The 9,902-nt window shown below is 41.3% G+C and overlaps 1 protein-coding gene across 1 annotated transcript in view; it reads left to right on the top strand.

The window, feature by feature from the left end:
- The first annotated feature begins 6,042 nt into the window (after positions 1-6,042).
- Positions 6,043-9,902, top strand: part of ARHGEF28 (Rho guanine nucleotide exchange factor 28) — a 354,612-nt gene continuing 350,752 nt past the window's right edge. Inside the window, exon 1 of the mRNA XM_082272798.1 lies at positions 6,043-6,115. The gene's annotated coding sequence lies outside the window, so the exon portion shown is untranslated. The remainder of the gene's footprint in view (positions 6,116-9,902) is intronic.

Below are 9,902 nucleotides of genomic sequence, written 5' to 3'. Positions count from 1 at the left end.
GTGCCAGGCCAGTATTGGTGTATGGGAATATATATTTAAATGGACTCTATGTAAGATCATGATTGCATGTTTACACTGGTCCAGCTTGGCACAGTGTGGGTATATGTATGGTATGAGAATGTTATGTGCATGTCTGTTGAAAAATATACAGGACACACATTTTGGACAACCAATTGAAGTCTGGGGTTGCCTTAAAAGCTAAACCCCAAGTAAGATCGTAATTGCATACTTACATGATTCAATTATGTTATGATTCAATCTGGTTTATGATCATGATTTTTATGTATTTTTTATAGTATGTTGGGTTAATGTTAATTATTATATTGGGTACTGCTAGAGAAAGTGGTGTACTATTTGCATTTTGGTAGTTTGATTTTCTGTTATTTTTCAATCAATGTTATTTATTTTATGTTGTATTTTAACCACTTGCTGACCAGCCACTGCAGTTATAGGGCGGCAGGTTCCAGCGAATCGCGATACCTGTAGGGCGGTTCGGGGGTGCGATCCTGGGGGCGTGTGTGCCCATTCGCCAGTGGGGAAGAAGAATTACGGGGTCAGGCACCTGTGATCGCTCCCTGTGAAGAGAGAACGGCGGTCTGCTGTTGTAAAAACTCTCCCAGCTATCAACACAGAGCCCCTGTGTTCCTCTTATTTAGGATCACAGGTCTCTGTGTTGATTTCACAAGCACCCCCCCACAGTTAGAAAACACCCCCTAGGCTCACATTTAACCCTTTGGTCGCCCCTGGGTTAACCCCCTTCCTGCCAGTGTAATTATTACAGTAACACTGCATATTTTTAGCACTGATTACTGTAGTAATGTCACTGGTAACCCCAAAAGTGTCAAAAATATCAGTTAGGAGTCCGATCTGTCCGCCCCAATGTTGCAGTCCTGCTGATCTCCGCCATTACTAGTAAATAAATAAATAAATAAAAATTACATAAATCTTTCCCCTAGATTGTAGACACAATAACTTTTTGCCCAAACCAATCAAAATACGCTTATTGGGATATTTTTTTACCAAAAATATGTAGCAGAATATAAATTGGCCTAAAATTATGAAAAAATTTGATTTTAATTTTTTTTTTTGGGAATGTTATATAGCAAAAAGTGAAAACCATTGTTTTTTTTTTGTTCGTTTTTTTAGAATTGTCGCTCTTTTTTTGTTTATAGTGCAAAAAATCAGAGGTGATCAAATACCACCAAAAGAAAGCTCTATATGTGGGGGAAAAAAAGGAACTTCAATTATATTTGGGTACAGCGTTGCACGACCACGCAACTGTCTGGTAAAGTAACGAATGGCCGAATCGCAAAAAATGGCCTGGTCATTAAGGGGAAAAACTTCCGGTCCAGAAGTGGTTATAGAGGTTGTAAACCCTCCTCTGTAACTTGTACCTATAGGGACTGTAAATATCTCCTAACCTTGCACCGTTTAGGAGATTTTTCCTTTTCATGCAGCCGATGACATCATTGGCGCATGCGCTCTGAAGGAACGGCCACCTGTGCTGTTCCTTTGGAGCCCTGTGCCGTGAATGGCGGCTCCAGCACACATGCACGGGGGTGATGTCATCGCTTTCGGCCAATCAAAAGTCCGGAAGACGCGAACCAGGTAGCAGGACGGCCAAACATGTCAGCCCTGTCACTGCTGAGTGGGCGGTGCTGCGGGGGCTTCGTTCTAAGGTAAGTATTTCATAATGAGCTAGTATGCTGTGCATACTAGCTCATTATGCCTTTGTCTTACAGGATTTTTTTTTTTTTCATTTTTTTTTTTCATTTTTTTTTTTTGTAGAATTTACAGCCTCTTTAATAGTATGGTTGGTTTATTAGAGTGTAGTTTTTATTTCTTTTATTTAGTCTGAATTGCTGTTATTGGTCATTTTTATTGTGTCATTGTGTCTTGTTCTGTTCATTATTGTGATCTTGTGTTGTCTTTGTTGAATGTAACTGTATCATAATATCATATCATATATCATAATATATCATATATAATATATATATATATATCATATATAATCATAATATATCATATATAATATATATATATATATCATATATAATCATAATATATCATATATAATATATATATATATATATCATATATAATCATAATATATCATATATCATAATAATTTCCCTTTGGGATTAATAAAGTATTCTGAATGAGGATTCTGAATTAGTCCACTTGACACAATAAAAGTATGCATACCCCATACCTGAGGGGTTGCTGGGGAAGCTGAAAACCACTGTAGTAGTCAGTGAAGATGATAGCTGCAATCTTCCGGGTCTTGCTGGGGTTTTCCTCTGCACTAACCACATGTGGTCGCTCGCTTGGCACTGACACCATTCATAAAATGCCTTGTATTTTTTTTTAAAAAAGAAGACAAGGCATTCTCTGATTGGACGAGGTGGAGAGGAGGGGTGGTGATATCACAATCTCCACCTTGCCCAGTCAGAGAACACCTTGTTTTTTTTAAAAAAGACATTGATAAATGGTGGTGCCAATAGAGAGACCCCCTGTGGTCAGTTACATACATATTCGCCAGCACACCGTGGATCCAAAAGCTTTATTGAAGAAAAAGATCACATAAAAAAAAAACAGTGCAACATTTCAGAGCCACGCAGGACCCCTTCGTCAGGCATGTGATGACATCCGAAACGTTGCACTGTTTTTTTTTTATGTGATCTTTTTTTGCAATAAAGCTTTTGGACTGCTTTTGCAAGATCCATGATGTGCTGGCGAATATGTATGTACCGGTGATAGATCCAGTATCCAGCTGGTGATCGCTTCAGCAACCAATATATATGTGCCTATATCCAGGAAGGTGTGCGATGGGAATATAAACTTTACTTCCCCTGTGGTCAGTGTGCAGAGGGGAACCTTAGCAGAACCCAGAAGATTGTTGGCATATCCGTAGAGGTGCTGAATAGTACAGTGATTGACAGCTTCCCCATTGGCCCATTAGGTATGAGATATACATACTTGCACTGTGCCAAGTTGGACCAAAGTGAGCATGCAATAAAGATCATTCCTGGAGTTCAGCTTGAGCCCCTGGTCACACCGGGGCGACTTGTCATGTGATTTTGGTAGTTTCAAATCGCATGACAAGTTGCACCCTATTGTCCGCAATCTAAGCGGTCAAATCGGTGTGACTCCGACTCCATTTTGAAAGTAATTCCTGCACTACTTTGTGCAAGTTCAGGTGCGATTTGCATAGACATCTGTGCATTAAGTCGCACAGATGTCTTCCAAGTCGCACCTGAAGTTGCTCTGACATGCGACTTTTAAATTGTGCAACTTCAAGTGAAGTCAGAAGATTTCAAAGTTGGATACAACGTGACCAAAGCCTTAAGAATAGTGCTGATTATGCCAATGTGAGTTTCAGTGATTATCGCTTTTCAGATTTGAAATAAAAATAAAATGACTTTGTTTACTTGCTTTCCATGGTTGCAGATCAATTATTGGCAGATATGTCCTAGCCTTGGATACTACATGTCTCAAATACATGTTCCCTTCATCAAATAAGCATTGATCCAGAATTAGCATATTAAGCGGATATAAAATAGAAGAACTTCACGTTTTCTTATTTTAGCTGAAAATCCTAAAATAAATAATCACTACAACTTACATTAAATGAGTGATGTCCAGATGAAGTCGGAACTCCTGGATATATAATCTGATGATGGGAATGTATAGCAGAGGCCTGTTGTTTCTGAGGACGGAAGAGATTTTTGGGGGGATTTACTAAAACAGGTGCGCACAGATTGTGGTGCAGCTGTGCATAATAACCAATCAGCTTTCACGTTTTATTGTCAAAGCTTAATTAAACAAGTTGAAGTCAGAAGCTGATTGGCTACCATCCACAGCTGTACCACATTCTGTGTGCGCCAGTTTTAGTAAATCTCCCTCATTGGTCTTCCTGACCTGGGTATAGCTTGGAGGCCAAATAATTCTGGTGAGCGCTGGTCCTATAGATGGGGGTCACATGGTGTACAGAAAGTTATTATAAAGAAAATCTGAATCATTTTCACAAAGTCAACAATATGTGAAATATATGTAGACATTAACTGTGGATTGTTATATGTTTTATTTTTATTGAAGTTCCCTTTTTTCTAGTTGGTACATTGTAGATAAGAGTTTATTATTTTTTTTTTTACAGTTGATACATTGTGTATTATAATTAGACAAAATGTTTTTCTTTTTATAGTGGGTACATTGTATACAGTAGTATTATTATACAAGATATGTTTTTATAGTCGATTTATTGTAAAGCATAATCATATAAGTTAGATTGGTTTTATAATTGATACATTGTATAATATAGTTATAGAGGTTTCTTTCTGGTTGATACATTGTATAGCATAGTTGTATGTTTTTTTTCTCTAGTTGATACATTGTATAGTTTTGTTTCTCTAGTTGATACATTGTATAATATAGTTATAGAAGTTTCTGTCTAGTTGTTACATTGTATAGCATATATGTATATTTTTTCTCTCTAGATGATACATTGTATGGCATAGTTATATAGGGTTTTTTTGATACATTGTATAGCATAGTTGTAAAGAGTTTTTTTTTTTTTTTTTTGGTTGATACATTGTATAGCATAGTTGTAAGTGTCAGTTCACATTACTGCGATCACAGAGATCGCATGTAATTTGGAACGCACTGCTCCTACAATGACATGCGATCTCTGTGCGGTGCAAATTCAAATTCACACCGCAATCGCACCCAACACGCACATGACCCTTTTTTTGGTCCGCAGCAGAATCGGATCACATGGTGGTTCACACTCCTGCGATCCGATTCTGTGCGAACTTTCAGATCGCACTGCGATATGCGATCTGATCTGGGGGTGTCGTTAACTTTTAATTGTCACCCCCAGCGTATCGCATATGGCAGTGTGAACTGCCAGGGGTGCGGATGCGATGCGGGAACACGCTGTATATTCGCAGCGTTCCCGCATCGCACAAATGTGAACTGGCAAAGGTTTTTTTTTTTGTTTTGGTTGATACATTTTACAGCATAGTTGTAAGGTTTTTTTTTTTTTTTTATACATTGTATAGCATAGTTATAAAGGTTTTTTTTTATCTAATTTATACATTGTATAGGTTTTTTCTCTAGTTGATACATTGCATAATCTAGTTCTAGAGGTTTCTGTCTAGTTGGTACATTGTATGCCATAGTTGTTTTTTTCTCTAGTTGATACATTGTATGGCATAGTTGTTTTTTTCTCTAGTTGATACATTGTATAATCTAGTTCTAGAAGTTTCTGTCTAGTTGGTACATTGTAAAGCATAGTTGTAAAGGATTTTTTCATCTAATTTATACATTGTATAGTTGTTTTTTTCTCTAGTTGATACATTGTATAATCTAGTTATAGAAGTTTCTGTCTAGTTGATACATTGTATGCCATAGTTGTTTTTTTCTCTAGTTGATACATTGTATGCCATAGTTGTTTTTTTCTCTAGTTGATACATTGTATGCCATAGTTGTTTTTTTTCTCTGGGTGATACATTGTATAGCATAGTTGTATAAGTGTTTTTTTCCTCCAGTTGATCCATTATATAATCTAGTTATAGAAGTTTCTGTCTAGTTTATACATTGTATGGCATAGTTGTTTTTTTTCTCTGGGTGATACATTGTATAGTAACGATCCAGGCTGGGTGTGTATTGAGTTGCACACTCCCTATTCATCCTTAGTAGGAAACAATCCTCATCGTCCTATACTGGTCACCCTGATCCTGGATGTCATTGCTGGAAGGACCCCCTGTATTCCATATACTGAACCCCACGTGGTCCCCGTGTCCTCCTCCCGGCCCCCGGGGTGGGGCGCAGCCGGCCCAGACAGTTTGGGAGGGACAGACGGGGAGGGGACAGGACTGTTCTCCGGAGATCTCCCAGTCATAACACCGGCCGACCTTGTCACCGAGTCACCGGCAGGAGAGGAGCCGCTGTCACCCGGGGACATGTACAAGGGACACCGCCTGTCACCACCAGAGGGGAGCTGAGCTCAGAGTACAGGGACCGATCACCCGGGATTATATCTACTGCCTGGAGGGGAATTATTACCGGACTACAAACTACGGAGCTCCGTCTGCAGAGGGGACACCCTGCACAGGTAGGTGACACCATAGAGGACTGATCACCTGGGAAATACTGTGTACTGGAGGGAACTTATTAACTGGACAGAGCAGGGGGACTAACAATGCTGCAGCCTGTATTCACTGAGGACTGATCACCTTGCTGGGGGTATAGAAGGAACTGCACAGGTAGGTGACACTATAGGGAACTGATCACCTGGGGGTATAGAGGGGACACTATAGGGAACTGATCACCTGGGTGTATAGAAGGAACACTGCACAGGTAGGTGACACTATAGGGAACTGATCACCTGGGTGTATAAAAGGAACACTGCACAGGTAGGTGACACTGTAGGGAACTGATCACCTGGGGGGTATAGAAGGAACACTGCACAGGTAGGGGACACTATAAGGAACTGATCACCTGGGGGCATAGAAGGAACACTGCACAGGTAGGTGACACTGTAGGGAACTGATCACCTGGGTGTATAGAAGGAACACTGCACAGGTAGGTGACACTGTAGGGAACTGATCACCTGGGGGGTATAGAAGGAACACTGCACAGGTAGGGGACACTATAAGGAACTGATCACCTGGGGGCATAGAAGGAACACTGCACAGGTAGGTGACACTGTAGGGAACTGATCACCTGGGTGTATAGAAGGAACACTGCACAGGTAGGTGACACTATAGGGAACTGATCACCTGGGGGTATAGAAGGAACACTGCACAGGTAGGTGACACTGTAGGGAACTGATCACCTGGGGGTATAGAAGGAACACTGCACAGGTAGGTGACACTGTAGGGAACTGATCACCTGGGTGTATAGAAGGAACACTGCACAGGTAGGTGACACTGTAGGGAACTGATCACCTGGGGGGTATAGAAGGAACACTGCACAGGTAGGTGACACTGTAGGGAACTGATCACCTGGGTGTATAGAAGGAACACTGCACAGTAGGGGACACTATAGAGAACTGATCACCTGGGGGTATAGAAGGAAAACTGCACAGGTAGGTGACACTGTAAGGAACCGATCACCTGGGGGTATAGAAGGAACACTGCACAGGTAGGTGAAACTATAGGGAACTGATCACCTTGGGGTATAGAAGGAACCCTGCACAGGTAGGTGACACTGTAAGGAACTGATCACCTGGGGGTATAGAAGGACCACTGCACAGGTAGGTGACACTATAAGGAACTGATCATCTGGGGGTATAGAAGGAACACTGCACAGGTAGGTGACACTATAGGGGACTGATCGTCTGGGGGTATAGAAGGAACCCTGCCCAGGTAGGTGACACTGTAAGGGGCTGAGCACCTGGGGGCAAAGAAGGAAAACTACACAGATCAGTGACACTGTACATTAGAGAGAATCTGTTACCTAGACATAGCAGGGGGACTACAAGTAGTACAGGGGACACACTGGTGACACAATAGGGGACTGAACACCTGGGGATTGTTATATATTGGAGGAAATATACAACCTGGACATAGCAGGGACTACAAGTGCTGAGACTGGAGCTCAGTCTGTATAGGGGACACACTAGACAAGTAGATGATTCTGTAAAGGGGACTTATCACCTGGGAATATATAAGGAACACTACACAGGTAGGTGACACTGTAGGGGACTGATCACCTAGGAGTTATAGTACTATACAGTAGAGAGAATCTATTACCAAGGACATAGCAGCCAGGGACTACAATTGCTGCACCTATACAGGGCACACACTAACTACATAGGGAGGTGAGACTGTAGGGGACTTTTCCCCCTGGAGTTTTTTTTATACAGGTACATCTCATAAAATTAGAATATCATCAAAAAGTAGTTTATTTTAGTAATTAAATTCAAAAGGTAAAACTCATATATATCATATAGATGCGTTACACACAGAGTGATATATTTCAAACATTTCTTTCTTTTGATTTTGATGATTATGGCTTACAGCTAGTGAAAACCCAAAATTCAGTATCTCAGAAAATTAGAATATTACATAAGACCAATAAATAAAAAAAAAGGGATTTTTAATATGGAAATGTTGGCAAAGTCAGTGCAACCCTCTCCTAGGAAATTCTAGAGTACTTAATGCTTCCCTCTGCTGACCAGCTTTATGGAGATGCAGATTTCATTTCATTTTCCAGCAGGAATTGGCACCTGCCCACACTGCCAAAAGTACCAATACCTGGTTTAATGATCATGGTATCACTGTGCTTGATTGGCCAGCAAACTCGTCTGACATAAACCCCATAGAAGAAGAAGAGGACACCAGACCCAACAATGTAGATGAGCTGAAGGCCGCTATCAAAGCTTTCATAACATCTCAGCAGTACCACAGGCTGATCGCCTCCATGCCACGCCTCATTGATGTAGTAATTCATGCAAAAGGAGCCCCGACCAAGTATTGAGTGCATACTATACTGTACATGGACATACTTTTCAGTAAGCCAACATTTCTGTATTAAAAATCCTTTGTTTATTAGTCTTATGCAATATACTAATTTTCTGAGATACTGGATTTTGGTTTTTTACTAGCTGTAAGCCATAATCTTAAAAATGAAAAGAAAGAAATGCTTGAAATATATCACTCTGTGCGTGTAATGCATCCATAAAAAAAATATATGCGTTTCACTTTTTGAATTAAATTACTGAAATAAATGAACTTTTTGATGAAATTCTAATTTTATGAGATGCACACGTATACTGAAAGGAATGTATTAACTGGACATAGCAGGGGCTACAATTGCTGCAATCTGGAATTCAGTGTTTACAGGGAACAAACTGTACAGGTAGATGACACTATAGGGGACTGTGATCACCTAGGAGCATAGAAGGAACACTGCACAGGTAGGTGACACTATAGGGGACTCATCACCTGGGGGCATAGAAGGAACATTTACAGGTAGATGGCACTATAGGGGACTGATCACCTAGGAGCATAGAAGGAATACTGCACAGGTAGGTGACACTATATGAGGCTGATCACCTGGGGAGATAGAAGGAACATTTACAGGTGGATGGCACTGTAGGGGATGGATCACCTGGGGGCAAAGAAGTAATCCTGCACAGGTAGATGGCACTGTAGGGGACAAATCACCTGGGGGCATAGAAGTAACCCTGCACAGGTAGATGGCACTGTAGGGGATGGATCACCTGGGGGCAAAGAAGTAATCCTGCACAGGTAGATGGCTTTGTAGAGGACTGATCACCTGGGGGCATAGAAGTAATCCTGCACAGGTAGATGGCACTGTAGGGGACGAATCACCTGGGGGCATAGAAGTAACCCTGCACAGGTAGATGGCTCTGTAGGGGATGGGTCACCTGGGGGCATAGAAGTAACCCTGCACAGGTAGATGGCTTTGTAGAGGACTGATAACCTGGGGGCATAGAAGTAATCCTGCACAGGTAGATGGCTCTGTAGAGGACTGATCACCTGGGGGCATAGAAGTAACCCTGCACAGGTAGATGGCTCTGTAGAGGAATGATCACCTGGGTATTGATGTACATTAGAGAGAACCTACTACCTGGACATAGCAGGAGGACTAAAAGTAGTGCACTCTGTACAGGGGACACACTGGTGACACTATAGGGGACTGAACACCTGGTCATTCTTATATATTGGAGGAAATAGATAAACTGGACATAGCAGGGACTACAAATGCTGCAGTCTGGAGCTCAGTCTGTATAGGGGACACACTAGACAGGTAGATGACTCTATAGGGGACTGATCACCTGGTTGTATAGAAGGAACACTGCACAGGTAAGTGACACCATAGGGGACTGATCACCTGGGGATTACTATACACTAGAGAGAACCTATTACCTG

Source organism: Pelophylax lessonae (genome assembly GCF_965119305.1).
Source record: "Pelophylax lessonae genome assembly, chromosome: 1".
NCBI lineage: Eukaryota > Metazoa > Chordata > Amphibia > Anura > Ranidae > Pelophylax > Pelophylax lessonae.
The sequence above is the reverse complement of the archived record's forward strand: the minus strand, read 5'-3'. Positions and strand labels throughout refer to the sequence as shown.